The 25,986-nt window shown below is 39.6% G+C and overlaps 1 protein-coding gene and 1 non-coding gene across 10 annotated transcripts in view; both read right to left on the minus strand.

The window, feature by feature from the left end:
• The window catches only part of NFIB (nuclear factor I B), a 257,368-nt gene that overhangs the window by 202,039 nt on the left and 29,343 nt on the right, over positions 1-25,986 (minus strand). The gene's annotated exons all lie outside the window — the stretch shown is intronic.
• On the minus strand, positions 9,073-9,145 carry TRNAE-UUC (transfer RNA glutamic acid (anticodon UUC)). The gene has a single exon. It is a non-coding gene; the product is annotated as a tRNA-Glu (tRNA).

Here is a 25,986-nt window from a genome sequence, read left to right on the forward strand (position 1 = left end):
CTTATAATGACTGAGAACTTTCATTCAGATCTTTTCCTTTTATAACTGCTGTGATCTAACAGGGCAATTGATTTCAACATACAATTTAAACAACAGGCTGGTTAACCTTGTCTGCTTATTAGTAAAGAAAAAATGCTTTCAGAATTATGCTGAATAATGTGGCCCTTCAGGTCAAAGAGCTTTGCAGGTAGGTGAGAACAGGATGGTTTTAAGTACCTGAAGACATTCTACCTACCTGTGCTGCCCTTCCAGATCTGCTCTCTTTGCCAGGGCCCTCTTCTGCCACAGAGCAGGTAGCAGGCATAAACTAGCCCGTACTTCCTGTATGAACCCTGATGAGGTCTCACTACTACCTGCCTTACGAAGCCTCTTCCTGCTGCAGCTACCAGCAAAATATTTTTGTGTTTGCTCCTAGATGTCTTATAGAGGAAACCATGCCAAATGAGTTTGCTGATCATTGATGTGAACCAGGAAACTACTTTGAGCAACAGTCCCACTACCCAGCAGTTTACTTTTCGATAACACCCTCATTTTGTAAATACTCTTTTTAGACAGTTTTACACAGTGGCTTCATATATCAGGTTAGTAAGGATGTCATTCCATTTTAAAGCACATTACATGGAAACATTAAAACAATAATATACACACATGAATCTGTCTACATTCACATCACACACACACTTGCTAAACTTGAAACTGAACCCCAGGACTAACAACAAACACATTATCCCTGGTTCTTTTTATGATACCTTCTTTCTAGGGTCTGCTTTCATTCAGGAGCTCCTAACGAAATACCAGTGTTTCCCCAGACCATGTTCTAAAGTACATGAACTATTAATAAAAGTTCCTTTAAGGAGAGAAATTCTACAATCAAATTTGTCATTTTTCTGAGGACAAATCTGATCCACAGGCATGCAAGACTGAAGAGAATCACTTGGGTATTGTATGAACCCGGCCAACTATTCAACAGTCACATCTCGGAGCGATTTTGTTGTTCTCTCTCTATTCATTGTTACATAGAAAGCTCATGAAGTGATAACACTGTTCCTTTGTTTAAAAAATAAAGGCTACTGAAAGAAAAGCCAATTACTTGTGATGGTGACAGAAGTTAAGTGAAAGTGAAAAGGCGTATGGAAGTGGTGCTTCTTGTCCAAATACAGACACCTGGGGAAGAAACTATAGTCCACAGGGCTGCCTGTAAATTTAAAAATTCATGATCATCCTTGAAATATCCCTTAGAAGTGTCAAGGGTCCACTATACATCGCTTTAAGTGCTTAGGCCCCATGGAAATAAACTGGACATAACTGTAGATGTCTCCCGAACAAGATCCTATCTTACATTTGATGGAGGAGAAATTTCTCACACAAGTGGCTTATGAGGCTCTAGAAAAAGGGGCCCAGGAGTACTGTCACATATTATGATTGGAAAGGTCTTCTGACCGAATGTTATTTATGGATCCCAGGTATTTTAATCAACTGGGGTTGAATTTGAGAACTAGACTCCAATATCACCTCCAGATAGGGTCACACTGGTTCATGTTTAGCTTTTGTAGAAGAGCTTCTGATGGCAATTTGAAGTGGGAGGCTCCAAGGAAGCACTCTCAGGGACAGGTGCAAGATTGAATTGCTGGATCCTGAAAGGACCCACAAGACACTGGTAGGAACAGGTAGGAAGAAGTCAAAGTACACAAGGGTTAAGTGAGCACTCATGGACTTCAGAGGCATGGATCTAGTTACTCCCAGACAGTGAAAGCTAAAGGCAATGGAGCCTCCAAGAGAACCTGGCCTCCTACTGAACAGCTCCCTTGGGCAGCTCAGCATCCCAGTGACTGCACCCAGGGCCCGACTGAGGACCCCACACATTAAGGAATGTGTCCAAAGTCTTCCAAACACAAAACGCTTCCTTTTAAAAATCACATAACTTTCCTTTTAATTCGTGTTCTTATTTAATTTATGGAGCTTTTGTAAAACTTCCTGGTTGTTCTCTAAAATTTTTTTTTATTAATCTTGCAGAAGGATAGTCTAACTTTTCTCCAAATCTCCCTAAATCTCATGGCGCTTCAAATACTAGGGACTTTTCCCCTCTCCTCTAGAGTTTTGATTTCCCATGAAAGACAGCCGTTCAGGAAAGACACTAAGGAAATCAACCTGAATATTCATTGGAAGGACTGATGTTAAAGCTGAAGCGCCAATTATTTGGCCACATGATGCCAAGAGCCAATTCACTGGAAAAGAGGCTGATGCTAGGAAAGACTGAGGGCAAGAGAAGAGGGAGCAACAGAGGATGAGATACCGACTCAACGGACATGAGTTTGAGCAAACTCTGGAAGCTGATGAAAGACAGGGAAGCCTGGTGTGCTGCAGGCCGTGGGGTCACCACAAGTCAGACACGACCTAGTGACTGAACAAGAACCAGCAGGCAGACACGTGTTGTCAAACTTTTCTGGCTACACAGCTAAGGCAACATGTAGGTATGTGAGTAGAAAACATCTAGTACCAAGACTACTGCTGATTGCCAAGTAGGGTGAACAGCAAAACGCAGACTCTTACAAGAGAGCTCAGACCCTGTCATCGGAAGACCAATCTCAGTTGGTTAGTTTCACACAGAGGCATACACTTATCGGTGGGTACATAGTATGGCCCCATGGGACCTGATCTTTCTAAACTTGCGTATAATCAGTCAGAGAGCTACTCAGATGGTAACAAGAGGGAGGCTGCATCACTGATTCCTGTTTCTCCATCACAATCCATTTTGCCCTTTCAATGGCAAGGCACGTAGGTATACTAGACTGATGAATCAAGGAGAGGAAAGATTTTTTTTTTAAAAAGCCAAGACAGCAGAACTTAAGACTAAAAAGAAAACTTGATGAAGGGGAAGAAAGAAGGAACCACATCTCAAGTTTTTGTTTGAAAGTGACTACAGAACATTCACATCACATGTCAGCCCTTAACGAGGTGGTTCAGTTGAGTATATCACATTTGTCATTTTTCCTCTATCTATTCAGTTCATCTCGAAGAATTGTATCCACCTTCCAGGACTCCTCCTTCTTGTCACCCTCCCCACCTCGGCCTCCTAAACAGAGGCCACCAACTTGATGGTATATTTCAACTCTGGCTTTGATGAAGAGGGTCAGCTTGGCACACAGGTAATTTCCCTGTAGATTAAGAACATTTACTTTCTTCCTGCTGGGTCCCTCCCAGAGATACCATCAAACGTCTACCTACGCAATTAGTTTTCACAGGTGGCTGTTTTGCCTCCAGTAAAACTACTTTCTTTCCCCTTCTGCAAGTCAAAGCAGAGCGAATGCACATGAAAACATTTCAGATATGAAATAAACACTTTCATAAAGGCAGCTATGATGCAATGCACTGTTCCTGACTGACCCAAGTCATGGAATGAACTCCACACACCAGGATCAAAGTTGAATTATTTCTGGGAGAAGAGGTAAAGGAAGATTTGGAAGGGAGAGAGGGAAGGAAATAAGGAGAGGAAGAGAAGCTATAATTTCAGTTGGTTCATAATCCAAAGGGGTTTTCCAAAAGTCTTCTCTGCTTTGGCAAACTTCTTGTTGCAAGTCTGTGATCACCTACACAGAACTGAAAGTGGGGGCTACAAAAATGTCCATACACATGAACAGTAGTGGCTGATGAGGTGGTTTGTACCTATTTGTTCTGTTTCTGTTGCACCGGGACACATGCAACATGAAACTACGAAGTTGTGAGATGTCCTTGTTTCTCTGGTCCTTTTTCTAAGAAAAAGCTCCAGTTTTAGAGGCAGCCATTTCCAAAGGGGAAAAAAATTTCAATGTCGACATAAATCCCTTGAACTAAACATCTGTTTAAACTGTTTCTAGGTCAGGGGTCTAAAACTGTGAAACACTAGGGGTGCAGACATGATTTCTTTCCCAAGGCCTCCAAGAGCTGCAGTCTGCACACCGCTTGCAATATTGTTTAAACATCTGGCCCTCTTCCCCTAAAAGGAAAGGCGTGATAGGGTAGATTGCCATGGCTTTTTGTTTTAACCTATAACATGATTTTGTTATTTGCGCAGCCTCTAAATAAACTACCGTTAAACAAGGTAGGCTTTTCCTTTAGAATACTATTTAAGTGTTTTGATGTTTCGATGGCATTCTGTATGGCATGAGGAGATTTGTTTCACAAAAGCTGCAGACTCAAGGATGAGCATGAAGAAATGGTTGCCATCAGTTCTTCCCTGTGCAGAAAATCTCTTCCAGGATAGATTTTTTTCTCTCAGCATTCTCCTTCACTACTCTGACAAAAAAGAGCAGATACCCTGATTTTTAAGTCAAGTTCAACACTTAAATTTGACTATGGATAAAAAACTGTGTGTAAAGTTTAAAAATAAAATAAAATTAGAGAAAAAAAAAATAAATAAAACATAAACTCATTCCAAAAAGATGGGGGTGGGGGCAGGGGGAGAGAAGAGGGACACAGCTTCCCATGTGGCCTGGCTGAAACCTCAGAAATACATATATATGAAATTCAGCACTGGTGACAATAAAGGGCACTGAGGGCCATACACAGGTTTGTCACCCAGATCCCTCCTATTTACAGCTCCGGTCACCCAAAGGATCTGTTATGTATTCATTATGGAGAACAATTATGGATCTCAGTGGTGGAAGAGCTTAGGGAGAGCAAAAGGGAAAGTGAGTCTTAGACAAACGGAGCAGCCCATTCCATGAAAAGTGAAAGCGAACAGTGCAAGCTATGAGCTCAAGTATCAGTGTCTACACTCAAGTACTCACCCCCCAGAAACTAGTATTGCTCCTGTGTCACGTCTCTGCCCCTAAAACAGGCAGGAGGTAAAGAGGCAACCCTAAAAAGCTCCCAGTTCAAGTGCGAAAGAGTGATTTTGCTGATGCAGTACAGAACAATAGTCCATGGCTGTCAAGTATCATAAAGGGATTAGAGTTTTGTTTTGATTTATTTTAATGTACAAAGGAAGAAAGGAGACACACTTCAAAGGGTTTGCCTCTGGCCCAGACTTCCGGCCTTAGGGAAACAAATTTCCCAGCAAACATTATAGAAATATAGAAATGCCCATTTTAAATTGACCAAAAAAAAACAACAACAACAACAAATCTTTCTACTAAGACTAGATAGATGTTGTATACAAAAAGTCAAATGCTTTTTTTCCTCCCTCTCTGATACTAGGAGACATGACCCATCACATACCCCGGACTTATTCCATCCGCCCAGTCAACAGCCATTCTTACATCCAGAGAAGGTTATTTCTATACTTAAGTGACTTTTCAAAACTCAAAAGTGTATGCCCAATAATAACGTTATTAAGAATAAAGAAAGTAACTACAAGAGGTTAAATAATTATCAAAATAGAGAAACCAAAGGAACTGCTAATGTCTGTGTACATAGGAGCATTTAGGTGAGAATAAAAGACACATTATCGGTTTCTTCAGAAAAATAAAAATGATCAGCAATGAGTTTTTATGTGTCTCAGTATTATCCATTATAGAATAAGACAAGTATTTTCATTAATTATTCAAAGATTCTGTTATGTCTTCTGCTACAACTCTATAGAGATACTCTTTCCTGACTATGCCTTATTTTCAACAGACAGTATTTCTAGGAGATGGAGAGGACAAGAATTTCAAATAGTTCTGAAAAATAAGAATTTTTAAATTCCAACCAGAGGATGTGAAAGCCAGTAAGAAACTTAAAAGGAAATCTGGGCTATCCCCACACCTAAGGCAAAGCCACACCTAGAGCAACCTAAGCAGATAATCATCTAATTTTAAAATAAATCAGGCTCCATAAATTCCCTCCCTAAATTCCTGAGCCTAACACCCTTTTACTCATGAAATTCCTTTCAAGCTACAGTCTAAGCACATTCAGTCATCACCAAGTGAATAAAAAGACAGATATAGTGGATATCATGAGCAACTCTGCAGGATCAGTCATAAAAATTACTGGATCAGAACTGCTTTACTGTGACTAGGTATATATGTGGGCTGTCCCAGCAACGTCCTTTGGATCAGAATTCAGAGCAAAGGTACATACTTTCCACTATGGATCCGATGTTATACTTTCAACTAGGAATATCTACTTATCTATCTATCTATGTACAAACTACAAATAGTACCCAGCATGAGGGAGGTATTATGGACTTAAAACTTGTGTGCATGCCCAAAATTCATATATTGAAGTCCCGGCCCCACCCTTGTGGCCTTGATCCAATAAGATTGTGTGTGTGTGTGTGTTAGTCACTCAGTCCTGTCTGCCTCTTTGAGACCCCTCGGACTGTAGCCTGCCAGGCTTCTCTGTCCATGGAATTGTCCAGGCAAGAATACAGGAGTGGATTGCCATTCCCTTCTCCAGAGGAACTTCCCAACCCAGGAATCATACTCTGGTCTCCTGCTTCGCAGGCAGATTCTTTACCATTTGAGCTACAGGGAAGTCTATTAAGATCCAATAAGATTAGTGTCTTTATAAAAAGAGACACCAGAGATCTTGCTTGTTCTGTCTGCCACATGAGGACACCATGAGAAGGCAGTCACCTACAAACCGTGAAAAGAGGCATCAGAATGAAAACTAACTTGCTGACACCTTGATCTTAGACTTCTGGGCTTCTAGAACTGTGGGAAATAATGGTTAAGCTGCCCAGTCTATAGTATTTGATGATGGCAGCTAAGGTGACTGAGACAGGAGGCATATCATCACCCTTATGTTGACTATGTGTCCTTCTCTTTAGATGCTCATCTGTCTTCCCTGACATCTCTGAGACAGCATTCCTCTCATGTTTAGGATGACTCTGCTAGTTTATTTATTTACCCCTCAAATGTGTATTGAGCATCAGCTATGCAGCAGGCATTCAGCTACATGCAAGATATCTCGGAGAGTTTACAGGGCAGTGGGGAGAAAAAGAACGAACTGAGCAATTCTGATAATATGTGGTAAGTCCTACTGCTGACAAGTACAAAGTACCGCAAGAGCCCAAAGGAGAAGCCACCATCTCAGACAAAGGGGATCAATGTATTGCAATGTCTCCAATGGGCCTTGAAAGATGAACAAGAACTAGTCAGAGGAAAGATGGAGGATAAAATATGTCATCTTAGTGGGATGACAGTGTACACACATGCAGAGGGTGGGGGATGTGAGTGCCTCTCCCTTAGACACTCACTGTAGACCTCCCTCAGGGGTCCATTCACAGCCCTCAGACCTTCTCTAGAAACAATCCCTCCCTTAATAGCCCCATTTACTTCCAAGCTTTCAATTACACTCAAATCTGTATTCCTAACCAGAACCCTCCTTTTCTACTCTAGCACTCTCTTTAATAGTTCATTTCAGCAGGGCATATGACCACCAGTTTGATTAAAATCCGAGTCTTTATCCCTTCCTCAGATTTGCTCTTGCTCTTGGATTGCCTGTGTTTGTAAGCTGCCCCAGGCTTCTCCCCACGGTATAGCCATCTCCTCCTCCTCCCCTCCTTAACCCTTCATGACCATCTATCATCACACTCCCTTTCATCAATACCTCCAGAATCCGGTCATTCCTGCTGGTTCTGTACTCAGATCCCAAGCATCAAATCTGAAGATAAATCTTTATTGTTATTACAAATAATGACATGACACTTCGCTTAACAGAAAACTGTGAAAATTCATGTATGAAAACACAAAATCCAAGAGATAGAGGCAGACAGGAAATGGAAATTGCTATCACAGACTCCAAACAGAGACGAACAGACAAACAAACACAAATTTTGAGCTCTGAGCCGTCGGTCAGACTGGGAAAAGACGACGATAAGACTGACTACACAAGTCTCATCATAGCATCCTATGCTATGAGGCATGCCAACAAATCTGTTGCCTGGAAGGGATTTCTCAGAAGCACAGAATACTAGGGCATTGAACGAGAGGCAACGAACAATAAAACAGGAAAATGCAGTTTTTATAAAGTAAGCAAGGTCTTCTATATACGGGTCTTTACATATAAAATATTTCTTAAATATTTTGTTTACAGTGAAGACCACCTAAAGTTAAATGAGGATTCTGCAAATGGAAGTCTATCCAGGAATACCATGACGTGCTTCTTATAGAGAGCTCTCTACCAATCGTGAAAGCATCACCTGTCCCTGAGACCATCTCTGGAAGTGCCAAAGCCAGAAAGGGACTTTTAACCAGAGTTAAATTGATAACGGAGGTCACAAACTAGTATCAAACGTACTAGGATACTACTGTACTCCTCATCCTTTCCTATTCCATTTCCTCAACAAGGCTTTCCCATAGGACCTTAGCTGACAGATAGTCCCCCATAATCATCTCCAGTTTAATCTGTATACTGGTATCATCACATTCTCTTTGTTTCATCACAATCTGAAATGACTTATTATTTTGTTGATTTGACTTCATCATTCTTTCCCAACAGAAGGCAAGCTCCCTGAGGGCAGAGCTCATGTCTGTCTTGTTCATGATTATACCCACAGCCCTTAGAAATATCACTGGTTTATAGCAGGTGCTCAATAAAAATTGTTCAAGTTATTGAATATGCAGTCTACATTTTCTGTTTTAAATCTTTATATGCAATATACAAAATACAGGGACAAGACAAATATTTTACATGAAAATTTTAAAGCGTGGCCTAAAATGTCCCTTTCCTAATTCCATTTTCTCCTTTCTCCAATACATCTTTCATTTTATTGTCGAAATTGTCATATATAAGACAATCTAATTATAACTTTTAAGAGATGTGTGAAGAGGCACCCACTGGAAACTATTCACTGTGGCAACTGAAACCGTCAGCAACCCCACTCTTTGAGCCTAGCCCCTTATGAGACTCTCCATTCCTACACAAGCTAAAATCTACTCACCGCCTCCATGGCTGTTCATGACCCACAACCACCAATGTGCCCGTACCTGTTCCCAATACTCACCTTCCCTTGTGCTAATTCCAACATCCAGGAGCCCCGCCCCCTCACATTTCTGTCTGAGAAAACTGCACTCATCTTTCTAGCTCATTTCTAGAAGTCACAAGAGCCTTCTCTGTTACTTGTTTTACGGTTTGGGGCCCCGCCATGTGCAGCTTGTGGGATCTTAGTTCCCTAACCAGGGATTGAACCTGGGCCTTCAGCAGGGAAAGTGCAGAGTCCTAACCACTGAACCACCAGGGAATTACTCCAAGAGCTTTCTTTGGATTCTCATAAATTACTAACTCCCTCCTCTCCACTCCAACAGTACTTTTTATCTATCTATATGCCATTGTCTACCATCTGTTTTATACAATTTAAGTGGTTACTTTTATGTTTCCTTTTCCATTACTAGATCAGATTATAAACTCCCCGAGAACAAGGATCAATACTTCAATGGTCTTTATAGTTCCCTAATATTTAGCACACTAGCATTTTGCTAGGAATACATTATGTTCATTGAACTTAACAAAGGTTCCTTGAACTTCTTATTTGCATAATTAGAACAATGAAAGAGGCACTGATAATGTCTGCTCTGGATTCAGTTTTACATAGTCGAAGGCCTGGGTACAGCACCACCATTTACTAGATAAGAGACAGAATTAACATCCACTTTACCCACTAATGGATTTCAATTTTATACAGTTAAAGGCCTGGATACAGAGAAACCCTTTACTAGATTAGAAATATTTGAAGAAGTTTTAGAATTCTTAAGTACAAGGTTCAGAATCAAAAGTGTGCTACTTCTTTGCTTTCAGTATTGCTCCCCAACCAAGATCCAGTTTGCCAAATCACAACATCATTTCCAAAAGTATGAACAATCAACAGAATGAATGAATTCAGCCATATGCATCTATCAGGCTATTGAGCAATGAAGCACAGAGGCATAAAAAATGGTGTTGAGACATATGTGTTCTTATTATCTGCACACAATGCAGCTATGCATTTCACATATAGACACATCTGAACCCCAATTTTACATATGAAGAAGAAAAGCATTCATGCCAACTCTCAGCACAACACACATCACATCAGTTTCACAACTGGTGGCTTTACATCACTTTATGTTCCATATGCCTGCATGTCCAAAATATTTTTCCTTGTGACAAATGATTGCAACGTAGAATCAGGTACCGTTTTTAATGACAGAGGCTACTGGCTTTAACTGTACGCTAACAAAATCTCAGTTGTACTGAAACAGGGTATTAGGGAACAGCTTTGTTTGCCTTCTCAGGACTCATTAATTTTTACTTTAATCATACTTCAGAAAACTAAAGAAAGGAAAGGAAGCTGAACTGAATTTTTTTTAAAAAGTGGCAAGTTATGTATATTAATTTTACATTACATATTTTGGAAGGGTAAATTCATTATTTATACAGGTGCTACCTGACCTCTGTCCAGGGAGTTATTCATTTTAACCTATTAATAAGCATACTATAAACAACAATGAAAGTTACGTGACCTTACACAGCTGTCTCCAGCCACTGTACTTCCATCGTTAAGGAAACTGTTAGATGACCCTGTTGTCAGAACACACTAAATCTGTCTGAATAGGGAAAACAGGACTTTTTCTCCAAGGGATAAAGCAAAAATCCTGGGCAGAGCTGCTGTTCCCACTGTACAGTCACCCTTGTTATTTATCATTTATTATTTACCTATGTTTTTGGTATAAGCATTACAGGAAGCTTTTATGCTGGTTGTAGCATATAATCAGTTGCTTATTGCCAAGGGAAAGACTTTTCCCCCAGAAAGACAATCTGTGCACACACTAATTTGAAAGACAGGGTAGGAGCTGCAAGTGTTTTAATAGCCCATTATCAAAAATTATCCCTTGGCTATAAAATCCCCAGACCACTGGCTTGAGATCAGCTCAAAGAAAAATGAGATTACAGAATTTAATCTAGTGAAGGGGAGTGAGAGAGGAGTTTTAAAAAGCCTTAGATCACAAAAAAAAAAAAACCAAAGAAAGAAAGAAAAAAAGACAGCAGACAGAAACAAGATCAGCTTAGATTAAACCTGCCACATGTTTACCTCATACAAATCTGACACATTCCAAGATTGATTTTAATTTTTTAAAGTATGCTGCTACTTCACAATATTTTAATAAAGAGTGGGGAAGGCCCAGAAAAAAAAATTATATGGTGAGGTGACAGGAAACAAAACAGTATTTTGTCTTAAATTTGCACAACCTAATTTATAGCAATAAAGCAGAACCTATGAGTTCTGGTAAATGTCAGGGCCGTCATGTCCATTACATATGTGGGTAGGTATGAAGCAGAGTCTCCGTAGGCCCTTCAAAAATTGCACACAGCCGCCCTAATGCAAACCAGAAGTCTCAGCCCTCTGGATGAACACAAGGATTCATTCCCATGTGGATATTTACAGAGGGTCCCCTCCAACCCCACCCCATCCTCATTTATGTACATTTCAAGAGGCCAACAGGAGGCCATCACCATGGAGGTGGCTCATGAGAAGATGACGCCCACCCCAACAAAATCTGGCCCAACCCCTGCAAAGCAAGCAAGAGTCCTGTAGAACCTCCCTTTCCCCCCACCCCACAACCTCTGCTCTCTTACATCTCCTCCCCCTTCTCCTCCCCCCACCCCTCCCCGCGAGCATCTGCCTTGCCCAATCTCGCCTGGGCCAGCTCCAATAACAACATCTGCTTGGCAGCTTTTCAAGCCCACGGATAGTTATCTAACTGAGGCTTTTGTGCCGTACTGTTTATTCTATGTGAAGAAATGCCTCCTTAGTTGAAAGAGTACTTTAGAAAAACTGTGCAGCTATTAGCAAGTGAAGCACAAGGCTAATAACCCCCACCTGCTCATCAAATTAATTATGACATCTGAGTCATTATAACTCAGAAAGAAAACATGACTGCAGATTTGTCACATGTAGGAATAAACATGTATTAGGACCAGGAAAAAAAACCAGACCAAGAGACTCAGCTGGACAAAACACATGCTTCCACCTTGCAGAGACTGGAAATATGGATCCTATCTTCTCAAGTGAACGGATGAAAGAGAAGGAGTGGTTGGCCAGACAGCCACACTAACGTTAAATGGTGCAAAATGAGATGAAGTCAGGGAATATGGAACCTCAAGAAGAACACTTAAGGAGTCAATAATAATTTCTGTAAACAAAGCAAAACACAATACAAAGCCATCCCACCAAGAAAACTATGCTGTTCAAAATTAATGCAACCCCCTCCACTTGGGCCATCTTAGATAAACTTGCAAGAACCCAGGAGACAGAATATCTCCCCTAGGTACAGAAGGATATTTTAGCAATGCTAATAATAGTCTAGGAAGAAAATATATTCAAGATGAAAATAAAAACCTGTCATGAAGTTACTTAGCGTTTCCTAGTTTTATGAAAGCATGAAACTATCATTGTTAAAATTAGGCAAATTCTGTTCAGTAGTCATAAAAATATTAAAATTTAAAGTCAGACATTTAACATTATATTTCACAGTCAGTAGTGTTTTGCTAGTATTTCACAGTATTGAAAGTAGCAAGTTTTCAGTGTTGTTTTTCAATAAACTTAAAATAACCAGCAATCTCTTGCTCATCCTATATATTTCTGGCATTTGCAATGATAAGATATCTTTTAAAATATCTTATCCCCAAATTCTGAACACCTTCATTATGATTTAGAAATATGTACAAGTATATTTTAACAAAAGTAAAAACTGTTTTAGAGTATGAATTAATAGATGACCCATCCAATACAGCCAGACATATTCTTTGCCATTATTTTAAAAGAAATAAAATTCTGGAAAGACATTTGCATGAATCACAATAAAAAGCACTCCCATTAAATACTGGCAACCATAAATTTAAAACATCTTTACCTTTCTGCAGTATCTTTATTACTGAAAGAACTTTTTAAATTTTTTGGAGTCCTTGTGCTGCCCATAAGAAAACACGAATCCTTCCTTAAAAACATATTGATATTTTTGCTAAATGATATCGGCTTACTATATTTTACATTCTACCTCTAGAAAAGTCATCCCATTGTAGCAAAAGCTATATAACCAGCTGTAGCAAATAAACTTCTTTTCATTCTCTTTTATAAGAAGCAAAACCCACAGAAGAGTTCATTTTAACACAGAACATGTTAAATTGATAAATCCTTTGAGGTTTAATATAAAATGAAAGCAAATCTCAGGAAGCAATACAATTCATTTTTTCTCTCTCTCTCTCAGTAAAACAATTCTGTATCAGAATCTAGTGCTGAGTTGATTTATGTAAATACGTTACTTAACCTCAACTTAAGATATAAATCCAGAGCAAACATAACAACGGCAATCCGGACACTCTACTCTGCCAAATCAGAAGATTTAGTCAGCCTAGACTAAAAATGAATTAAGATTATAAGAAGAGTGTAAGTCCTAAGTCAGGAAAACATGCCTGGCCAGAGCAGGCCAGGGAGATCACTTATTAACTAGGCAACGATGCCACAGAACTATTTGCTACACGTCTGGGAAAACACGTCCCCAGTTTTAAACTCCACAGCAAATCACGGCACCCTTTTTAAATGGGTGCATTTTCTGTTTTTTTCCCCCCACATTGTCAATCCTGAAAAGAAGTTTGGCTCTCTGTTTATTATCTGCATAACTGTCCACATGTTGAGCCAGAAAAGGCCAGCGTCCTTAAAGGTAACGTGGGCCAGTGCCCGAAATGGAGAGATTGACTCAGGGCTAGGAGGAGTTAACACCTCCTTCCTGAAAATAATCTCCAAGTTGCTTTTGAACAACTGTTTCCCACAATTATTAAATTCCTTTACCATGATAGGTAACAGTTACGTATCCCAAAGAAGTATGACGGTGGATTCTAAGGCAGCAGATATCTGTCCGTCTCCTGAGACAAGCACAGACACACAATTTACAGCCATGTTGGTCAGGCAAGCTGTACAGAAGTCTGTCTGGCCGGGCCTGAAAAGTCAACACACTATTCTGCAAAAAGTATCCTTAACAAGTATCAGTGTTTGTTGTCAGCAGAACTTTGCAAATTCTAAAGGCATGCCAGAAAGAGGGCTACAGAAACCCTAGAGGTTCCCAGATCCTGCACAGCACAGGGATTCTCGTAGCCACTTAATCTCAGCACGCATCTCCACCCCTACTTCCTTCCCAATGGTATGTGGTCTTGAAAACACAAATGTTCAGGTTTCCTGAAGCTAAGCTGCAAAGGAAAAGTCCCCTCCCAAGAGACAGAGCTGCAGGCCCTTGGTACCCCTGAAACTGTCCGCCACAGTACAACATGATGTGATACTCACTGCAACCAGACACGGGGAAACAGTCTTTTTTTCACCTCTGATGTCATGTAACAGATAAGACCATGATTTGAGATTATATCAGTGACTCATGTTATCTACAAAGTATTTTAGGAAGAGTTTGTTAAGAGGGCCACAGTATCGCAAGGCTAATAACCTCAAGTGTCTAAATGGCTGGGGTTCTTCTGAAAATCATCTTGAGATACTCTACTGGATGAAGAGTAGAAAATGACAGATGCAAAAGATTTTTCAGAAATGAGACACTTTCACTGGTAGTTCCTCATTCTACCTAATCCTTCTCTCTCATTCTCTCTCCCATCCCTGGCTGGCATTTTTCTTCCCTGTGCATACACACACACACACCACACACACACACCACACACACACACACACACACACACGGGAAGACATCCATTAATATTAAGAACAGTCTTCTGTAATGTTTTACAGAATTTCTCAGGGGCTTAGGAGGGCTGCAGCCATGCCAAAATTACAAGCTTTCCTCTAGTCAGAAGGGATGTCTTGTCAAAGCCCAGCCCTCATTTTTCAGTCTGATGTAAGTAAATTTACCTCTGTGTGCTGAGCTGGGCAGCTTTTCTTTGTTGTTTTTGTTTTTCTAATAGCTGCTGCTCTAGCGGAGCTATTCATTTCAAAGGAAAGTTAGAAGCATTCTTCACTCTTCCCCTTTTAGATTATTTGCAGTTACTGACTCTTCTGAAATCTTAGATTGGAACAGAAACCTAAAGCACAGCGCCGTCTGAACAGCACATCACCAGCGCTCCTGGGATCACATGTCTCTAGAACAAATGTTCAATATGAGGCATAAGAATTAAGTCTAAATAGAATAAAATTCACCAAAAAGAGGGAGTAAGCAGTATCTTTTTGTTAAAATAAAAAATGGACCTCCTCCATTCTGACTGAAGGATAATCATCTTTTGAAAACACCGTTTAAGCACCACACAAGAGGTGGCAGAGTTATGTGTGTGTTTTTAGTGAAATTAACTGATTTCTTGAGAAAACCAAATCAACTGAATTTAGGCAGTTAGTTAACTTTTGGAAACATTGTTTAGGCAAGCAATGAAGGAGATGTTTTTAGTTGATTTGTTTCAAGAAAAAGTCAAAGTAACTGTCCAGACCACCAACATGATAAAATCCAGCAGATGAACCAATGGCTTAAAGTTCTTAGCCTGTCCCCACCTCAGTCTATCCAATGGACCTTAGTGCAGCATGGTAGATGGCACTGATGGTAATTTGTGATCAGAGTTTACATGGCTTGGGCCAGGACTGCCTCCCAGCATGCACTCAGGTCTGCAAGTTCTCCATTTGTGTCACATATTTAAATGAGTGACCCAGACTTCATTACCTTTCTTGTGATCTCATGTCAGCTTCTTCTTTATCAATCAACATTCACCTCCTCTAAAGGAACACACTTGAATTCACAAGTTTGGGGGTCTTGGTAATTGTCAATCTCAAAGTCAGAGTAAGAGAATTAATAAAGGGATATAAATGCATCTGGAATAAATAGTGAGAGCAAAGTACATGGAGCCATGGCAGCGAAACCCTGCCAGTCCAGAAAGATTCTCAAGGCTACCTCCTGAGTCAACCCAACCACCAGCATTACCTTGAGGGATAATGAACATGTATGTAAGTGAAAACCCGATTACACATTCGAGCTTAAGACTTTAGCCTTTTAATTTCATCACAAATACTTACTGAAAGGTCATGAGTATGATACTCTCATCCCTGGACACTAAGAAACTGATACAAAATGAAGCTTGCAGGAAGGACACTACCTTTCTGTGAAATTTTTCAAATGGTGTTGCAAACAGATAAACAGAACAGTGACAACTAACTCCTTCTCCCCATCTAACTCTTTTCCCCATCTCCCCTCCCCATTTTTTTTGTTTTTTACATTTGTGTGAATTCAGTCACCTTAATCTATCTAATCCTATTATGCCTAATGAAACCAAAAGACTAAAAGTTGTTATGGTCAAACCCCTACCAGAATACCACAAACTTCCTTGAAACTAGGAAGGAAAAAAAAGGAACTCAATCATAACCAAAATGTGTTTGAACACATACATAGCTCAACCAATTACCAATTTGCACCTGTAATGTGAAAAGGTGCTTACAAAGAATTACATGGTCAGGTACTGTGGGTTTCTTTTTCTTTTTTTTTTTTTTGGTTTTTTAATTAAGCCCCAAAGTTCTAGGTTTACCATGCTTAACTTTTGAATATGAGATACAGAGCCTACCATTGATTTTCTCTGGATTTGAGCCATTTAAAATGCAACAGAAAAAACAGTTGAGGAAGGATCCCATACTTAAGCTCATCTCTTGACTACCTGTTGGGTGAGGATTTAATGGTTCTCAGTTGTAAAATGGGGACAATATCTATCTCATCCAACTGAGATAAATATTAAATAAGACAGTGTAAATAAAAGACAAAAGTGAATAAGGAAATACATTAAAATACTCCACATGCAATTACCTTCACAGCAGCATGGCTTGCAATTCAAAGGGATGGATCTGAGAAGGCTGAGAGGTAGAGTGTCCAGGGAATAATATGTAGAGTCAGGCAGGCTTCAGAGTGACCCTGCCTTTGCTACCTCCTTGCTGTGTGACTTTGGGCAGCTTATTTTAAACTCTTTGAGCTCTGATTTCCTCTTCCTTAAATGAGGAATCGGCTTCCCAGGTGGCCCACTGGTAAAGAATATGCCTGCCAACTCAGGAGACAGGAGATGTGGGTTCTATCCCTGGGTCGGGAAGGTCCTCTGGAGAAGGAAATAGCTACTCACTCCATATTCTTGCCTGGAGAATCCCATGAACATAAGAGCTTGGAGGCTACAGTCCATAGGGTCACAAAGAGTCAGATACAACTTAGTGACTAAACAGCAACAAGTAAGGAATAATAATGTCTAAGAGAAGCTGAAGTGTTTAAATAAAATGCTACACATAAAAGCCCTTGACTTTAAAAAATAATATTCACGCAAAGGGAAGTAGACCACACCAGAAACTTCTTATGGACCATTTGTCTTCCACATCTGTCTTGTTAATATAACTTCATGTAGTTACTTTCTAAATATCTTCAAGTATTCTGGATTAAATTCAGATTATGTGCTTTTAAAAAGTGTATCCTTTCTACATCAAGCAGAAACCTGGCAAAGGAACAATACTTTGGTAAAAGAATAATTTATCAATGTAAGAAATTTATTCATGGTGCTATGAAGATTTCTTTTCTTATAATGAGTTACTACTTGTGACCCATTTGTAAAAAACAAAACCTCAAAATACATTTTAAAAACAAATTGGATATTTTAACCTTCCTTAAGGATAAACTGCTTTATATGTTGTGCTTTGGGAAGCATTTTTAAGTAATAAGTTTGCACTTATCCTGAAAGTAAAAGAGAAAGTAACTGCCCAATAATCAGCTTTATTTTTTGCTTTCTATAATTCAGAATTTTGAAAGAAAATCCTCAACTCGCCCCCGCTCCTGAAACAAGCATAATACACATGGTTTGCTGGCAGAACTTACTTGAAGCATCTCAGCAATATGAATGTATGTGCACTTGCATGCACACACACAGACACACTCTAAAATTTTTGAATCAATAAGTCATTTGGAAGACTCTCTAGAAGTGTGCCGAGGCATGTTTTTGGTGTTTTGCCAAATTACGTGCTTCTGTTTGTGGCTTTCAAATATGGATTAGACAGACGCACAAGCATGTACTGCTTGGCAAGTAGCGACAATGGTCTAGTCTGAATTTAGTAATTTAAGCTTTTCATTAGTCCTCTTAGGTGAAAGAAAGAATTAACAACAACTTGTTTGAGCTCTATCTTTATATCCCTTTGTCATCCATTCTTGTTCACTTGCCATAGATCAGAAGCCAAAGGAATTTCAGATGTCCTCTGCAGATAGACCCAAAATAAGGGCTTCAAACAAGTTCAAATGTCAAGTATACTTAAACTTGAACCTGAACTTTTGTTCACTGTTATCACAAAGCTGTAACTCTGCTTTTCTAAATTCCCCACTGTACTTGAACATCCAGTGTACCCTCTTTTTTTTTCTGACAAAGAAACAAAAGATAGAAATTACCTAATGAGGTAAAAGATCACTTGAGATTGTTATTTCTCATGTCTTCAGATTATCCTACACAAAAGTAGACTTCTACAGGACAAACAGCTCACAAAGAAGTGTCTGTCTCTATGAGTATATCTGGAAGAAGCCCCTTGCTGCCCTGTTTATGCCATAGTCATTCTAAACTTCAGAGGTTTAGCACTCAAGACCAGACTCTGGTGCTAAAGTTCAAAAACAACTCCAAAGCAAAGTGATCCATAAATTCTGTCACAATCATCCTCATGATCAGTATGTTTCTAATTAGGACCAATAAAATGATCATTATAATTGTCAGCCCTTCTCCAGGTCACTGTAGAGAACACCAAGGGACATTCAATTGATTTGTACATTTTGACATTTTCTTCTGTTTGTGGGTAAGAATAATCCTGATACATAATAGAAAAGTTCACAAGAACCAAGAGGTAGAAAGGATTAAATGCTGACAGTGGTCCATTGTTAATTGAGTCCCCTGTGTGAAGCTATAGAAAGATGAGTTTATACAGCTGCTGCTATCTGTCATAACACTGCTAACGAGACACATATGTTCAATCGAAGTCTTTCTTTGGACCTCCAAACCTGGACAGTTCAATGGTCTGAAACACCCATAGAAATCAACAAACAACTGTATGGCAAAGGAAGGCCAGTGTGTCTCCTCCAGTTGTCTCAGACATCAAGGAGAGAAAATACGTAAAGCTATGAGCAAGCACAGCCTAGAACATTCAGACGTGGAGGTTAGAGAACAAAACATGAAAACCAAAGGTGAGCCGGGGAATGAGGCAGGACCCTGTAAGAAGCGTTACTAAGGTGTAATGTTTGGACCGTACAGAGGGAATTCAGACCTTTACCCTCAGCATGGCTCATAAGTGGTGGCTTTCTCTGGAGAAAGTGAAAAACTAGGACTGTGAGAAAGCATCACCATCAGGGCCTGAGGCTACAACCTTGTCCTGTGTCCCTTACATTTCCCAGCAGTCCAAGTCTGCTCCGTCTATCAACTATAGGCACACTGAGTAAAAAAAAATGTATGGGTTAACTTTAGATTTTCAGTAAGCTATCTAAGAGAGGCTAAAAATCCAAAATAGACTCAATACAAAAACATTACCAGCGCTACATATGAAGCAAGGTGTCAAGAATAAGTCAAAGTTCATAGTCTCAGGCATTTTTCATTAGTGCAGGGAGAGAAAGTAAACAAAAAGATGTCTGTATATCTGGACGGACGGCTTCCCTGGTGGCACAGACGGTAAAGAATTTGCCTGCAACGCAGGAGACACGGGTTCAATCCCTGGATTGGGAAGAGCCCCTGGAGAAGGAAATGGCAACCCACTCCAGTATTCTTGCCTGGAAAGTCCCATAGACAGAGGAGCCTGGCGGGCTACAGTTCATGCAGTCACAGGGGTTGAGCACAACTTAGAGACTCAACCACCACCTATATACACACACACATATACATGAGGAGGAGCACCCAATTACAGTTCACAAAGCCCTTCCATGCACATTATCAAAATTATCCTCTGGAATAACTGCCAAAACTAACACCATTTTACAGATGGTGAAAGTGAAGCTTAAGTATCAGTGACTGGTAATGGAAATAAAAGTGGTAGCCAGGTCTCCTAGCATAGCCCTTAAAAGTGAAAGTGAAAGTGTTAGTCATGCAGTTGTGTCTGACTCTCTGAGACCCCATGGACAGTAGCCTGCCAGGCTCTTCTATCCATGGAATTCTCCAGGCAAGAATATTGGAGCAGGTTGCCACTTCCTTCTCCAGGGGATCTTCCCCACCAAGGGATTGAACCTGGGCATCAATTGCATTGCAGGCAGATTCTTTACCATCTGAGCCACCAGGGAAGCACCTTCTTCTACACTATGTAACAACAGGAGAATATTATGTCTATGGATCTCCATGAATGAAAGAAGTCTATCAGGCCTGAAAGCTGTGCATCCTGTTTTCATTATTAATAAATATATTCTCAAAGTTATATCCCCTTTCCATTACCTTTCACACAAACATTTTACCTAAGACTGCTAAGCTTGAGAGCTTATGGAAAACCCAAATAGGGAAGCTGAGGCTAACAGTCATCAGACTGTCTCCATAGAGATGGCAAGTGGAAGAGCCCTAAGGACACTATAAGGAAAAGGTTATGAGGCAGGAGGAATGAAATAACATACTTCAGGAAACAAAGTACAAATCTAGTTGGATGTAAGTTGCTCATCTACAACTCAATGCACCTAAGACATTTTCCTGGATGAACATTTATAGGCCTTACCATGTGCTGCTTCTAGTTTGAATTTGCTCCTTCTATACACTCCTTCCTCACTCTTTCTCTCCAGTTATCCTATTAGGAGGTGGCTGAAGAGCATATCTTGAGCCTCAGTGGAAGGTTCAATTACCGTAAAGCTCCCAAGCTCCCAACAATGGTCTTATAAAAATCATGCAAACTCAAGAGGTGAGAATTGGTGTTAGATTCCTCTTGCATATTCTTCATCTAAAATAATCCTCCTTGCCCCACATCTTGTGTGCATTTGACTAAAGCACCAAAATACACTTTCAACATAAGTAGCAGGATTGCTTTACAAGCAGCTGAAGTGCCCATTCCAACCTATTAACTTGATCCAAGATGGTACTTCAAAACAACACACTCTGGAAATGACAGGTAGAATCCAGTATTTTATTTCCAAGGAAGAGAAATTAATCTTGAGCTCTGTATATCTAGTTTAGTACAAAGTCTGCTAAAGAGGTTATTCCTATCCTGGATTAGCTTCACTAAGCCAGCTTAAGATCTGATCTAAAATAATAGATTAACAAAATTGCCTATGTCCAAATCCTAATTCCACCACTTACTAGTTCTGTGACCTTGGACAGATGACTTAACCTTTTTGTTCCTTGGTTTCTTCAAATACATACAAAAAAAAAAAAAAAAGGATAATAACAGAGCTTGCCTCACAGGGCTGATGTAAGAAATAGTTGGATACGTGCATGTGCATACACACATAAACACATAAACTCACAATCACAAACTCAAGAGTTTAAAAAGAATGCTATTATTTATCCACCAGCATCAAATCTTTACTCAGGAAGATCTATCCCCACCAGTTTTAACACTTCAATCTTTCCTATCCTGGCAATCTCATTTTATTGATTTTAAAACTAGATGTATTTCCTATAAGATCAATGCTCCTATGTTTAGTATTCGATTTATGAAAGTGAAAGTGTTAGTGACTCAGTTGTGTCCAACTCTTTGTGACCCCATGGACTGCTGCCCGCCAGGCTCCTCTGTCCATGAGATTCTCTAGGCAAGAACACTGGAGTGGGTAGCCATTCCCTTCTCCGGGAGATCTTCCAACATGTCTCTAAAAATGAGGCATCTCATTGGCTAGTCTCCTCCTATAGCAACCAGTTCACAAAGAATTTCATTCTTGCACCAGACAGTGTCAAGAAAGGGGGAACCTAGAAGATAGCTCAGGATGGAAACCTGGGTAAGATCTGTGGCTCCTCGGAGGATGCATCTCTTTTGTGACCAACAGAACACTCTCCTCTACATACAGCAAAACAAGAACAAAGTCACTCCTGAGATATAGGAGAAAGCCCCGAAGGTTGCAGATCCGATTGGTAACAGTGGTTTCCCTGGACCAGAAGCAGAAATTGGTTGGAGGAATTTTAGCTGTATTTACTTCAGCTCTGACAATGAGAAACTATTTGAGTGTCACCATACAACTAAAAGGCTCCCCTCATGGCTTAGCAGTAAAGAATCTGTCTACCAATGCAGGAGACGCATGTTCGATCCCTGGGTTAGGAAGATCCCCTGGAGAAGGAAAAGGCAACTCACTCCAGTACTCTTGCTGGGGAAATCCCACAGACAGCAAAGACTGGCAGGGGACAGTCCATGGGATCTCAAAGAGTCAAACACAACTTAGCAACTAAACAACAACAACAAAGTACAATTAAAAATAACATTTAAAAGCCTGGATATAGTGCTATCCAAAGTTCTACTCTGAAATTTGTGACATAAAAGCCTTACATTTCTTAGTACACATTCTAGTAAGAGTGAGTTTCAGTCAACATAAGGAAAATACAGAGACTAATCAAACATAGCATCAAGCCCCTGTAAGTCTTTATGGCTTTCACATAAAGTCTTTAGGATTTATTTGTAAGTATTCATTTATTCGTTCTAACTTTTCCACTATGCATCTGTTTTCTCTATCCAATACCAAAATACATGCACACAGACTCCCAAAACTGTATAATGTTAGGCCAGATATCTTAAATACCTACAGGGTACTAAAAGAAAAGCAAACATTTTACTGTTCCACAAGCATGCTGACATGCACTTAAAGTGAAATAGACAAAAAAAATTAGGGGTGCGTGAGAGTTATTTATGTTTGAATAGAACTTTCTGCTATGTTAATTCTGAAGTTCATTTCATATCATATAAGACCCATATGAAGTGAACAAACGCAAGTAAACACATTATTTTCTATATAATTCATCTCCAGTTCTATGATTCAATACCAAATATTCTTCAAATTTATGAAGGTTCCCTTTTAATTACTGCTTCCAAACTACGGACTCAACTCAGTACTGTTTCCAAAATAAAGATTCTCCTTTGTATTTCATATCATTGAGGTCATTCAAAATATAAGATGGTTTCTTGTAGTAATTTTTCTGGAGATTTACTAGACTGCAATATCTCACATGCAAAATAAATTAGTGATCCACAAACTGCATTGCTTCTTCTTTGCTGCAATATGTAAGGTGAGCCAAAATGGGAAATTACATATATTTTTCCAGATAATCCTTTTAACACCCTCAAATAATCATGAGAACAGCAACAAAAACAAAACAAAAAGCCCAAACAAAAATCTGCATTGCAGTTGCTAACTTGAACCATGCCAATGAACATTCAAAAGATTAATCAAAGGCTTGACAGTTGTTAACAGTTCAACATGGTTCCCACAATTATCCAATTAAACATAAAATGCAAATAGGAGAAGTCTTATGGGTTCCATAGAGCATGAATATCAGGCTGCTTCAGAAAACTATTAACTGTAATGTACTGTTTGCTGAGTCAGAAGAAAGTGAAAGGAGAGCCAGTCCATTTATAGAGGAAGGCAAGCAGCAGAAAAATAGAGTGGAGAGACACATAACTCAACTACTCTTTATGTGGTCATATAAACACAACAGACAGTGGTAAAATCCCGAAAACAAAATTTAAGTAACAATTATTGTAAAACCAAAAGAATGCAAAGCAATGACTTTACCCTATAATTCCTACTGGCTGCACTATACCCACAGCATACTTCAACCACACTTCTCTAGCTTGCTGCTAAGTTAGAAACATGGATGTAATTATAGTTGTTGGCTTTTGACTCTGTCTATAAACCATGCAGAGATAAACTGCTATTAGTGAACATACCAACTCCATATAATTGTGTTTTGACATTATAGGTAAAAACAGTGAGAAGAAAAACTAACCACAGCAATTATAAACAGCATGTTCAAGGGCACGGCAGGTCACTTATGACCTTCACTAAATTGCTGTAATCCCTAAGCTGCATTTTCACACATTCAGATGCACACACCCACACACACACAAACAGGTGCATGTTCCACACCTGTCTTTCGTAAGGAAACAAATTAAGTGAACATAAAAACTACTAAATTATGTGTTCATGAATACCCAAAGGAATACAAAATATGCACTGCATGGGTCAAATATCTGTACTTTTTAAAAAACAGTATTATATTTTAAGAAGCTAAATTAAATTTTAGAAGAAACATTTTGTGGTAAGTATTCCCTCTAAAAATATTCTGTTTTGCAGCTCTGTCTACTCGGGAAAAGAAGGATTGAGGCAATCTGATTCAGTATCAAAACTTCTGCTACTGTATAAGCGGGGTTTAGGTTGCCTTTTTTGGAGAGTAATTTTTAAATGCTAAATCTATCTACTCATGCTGATAACATTTTTGTAACAATGATCCAACTATTTACCTCATTTCATTGGCTACAAGCAGAACTATTACAACCATTTCTTTTGTTTTTATAATTGTCAGTCTTCCCTCCACCAGCAAAGTGTATTAATGGGCACAAGAGGACAATTAACATTCAATTGTTGTTGTTTAGTCACTCCTGTCATGTCTGACTCTGTGATCCCACGGACTGTAGCCCACCATGCTCCTCTGTCCATGGGATTTCCCAGGCAAGAATACTGAAGTGGGCTGCCATTTTCCTCTCCAGGAGATCTTCTCGACCCAGCTATCAAACCCACGTCTCTTGCATTGGAGGTGGATTCTTTCCCACTGAACCACCTGGGAAACCCTGAACATTCAATCAATATGTAAGGGTGGTACTCTGGAATAAAATACAGAATTGTCTTCAATGACCTTCACCCTCAAGCATAATATGGTTTACCATCAGCAACAGCATAAATGCAAAAATCACAATAACGTTACATCGATGGCCCATTGCAGAGTTCCTGTTCATAAGTGAGGTGATCTATTTTCTGAGATTATTCATAGAATTGGCAATATAGAAACATAATCTTTAGAAGGTGTTGATGCCATTAAAATCATCTCATCTATTTGCATATTTCTTAAAAAGTGTACAGGGATTTGTTGTTGTTTTTTTTTACATATGCTAATTTGGTCTCCTTAATAAGCTGAAATACAAGAGTACATTTTTTTTCCACAGATCAGGAAACAAGTTCCTGAAGGTGGGCTTATTTGCCCCAAACCACAGAACAAACGAGGAGCCAGGCAGCCAGATGAACAGGGCTCCCAAGTCCAAATACCCAGGTTCAAAGCCCTGTGTTTTCTCTTACCCACTATTGTACAAATTCGGGTCATGGCTGAATCTCTGTCCACCTGATTATTTTTATTTCTAACAGGAAGATGATGATGCTAAGAGTGATGGCTTCCACATCAGGTACTAGTGAGGATTAAATGAGATACAGTAAGCAGAGCCCTTAAACACATTGCCAGGAATATAGTAAAAGCTTAATAAAGATAGATGTTGTGACTTTGTTATGGTTACCGCCATCTTAGAGCTGGCTAAAACAACTTTGACAGGGTTAAAAGATTAAATAAATAACCGCATAAATATCAAATCCAGAGATTAAAGTCTGGCACACATTCTAAAAGAAAACTAACTGACATGACTAAATATCCCTGTAATTCTTGACTGGGGTCGGGGGTGGGGGTGGGCAGGTCTTGGGGGATGAACTGCATTGGCTGTCCTTAATGTTTCCTAACAAAATACTCATTGATTTGTGCCATCCCACCATTCACTAGATACAGGTTTAATGAACTTAGATTAAAGTGAGAAAAAAACTATACAAATTAAAGCTGTGGTGAAATGGCCACAGTGCGCTAGTGTCTGTATCCACTTTATCTTGAAGATCAAAGTTCCCTTCCTTAACTGCCACATTCCAGCCCAGACAGAATAGTTTCTGTGTAACTAACTGGCAAGTCTAGCATCTTGACTGAGAGTTCACAGTTAAGGGCTTCAACATAATGTCTTGGAGCACAATGAACTCCTCATTCGGGGCAAGAGAGATCCTGATGGTGTTGAGGGCTGCACGAACTCGAGTGGATTCAGCCTGGGCCTTCCCTGGTCTTTATATAAGGCATCTCTGAAAGGAAACCAAAGGAACAGAAAGAGAGAAGAAC

Source organism: Bos mutus, chromosome 8 (assembly GCF_027580195.1).
Source record: "Bos mutus isolate GX-2022 chromosome 8, NWIPB_WYAK_1.1, whole genome shotgun sequence".
Taxonomy (NCBI): domain Eukaryota; kingdom Metazoa; phylum Chordata; class Mammalia; order Artiodactyla; family Bovidae; genus Bos; species Bos mutus.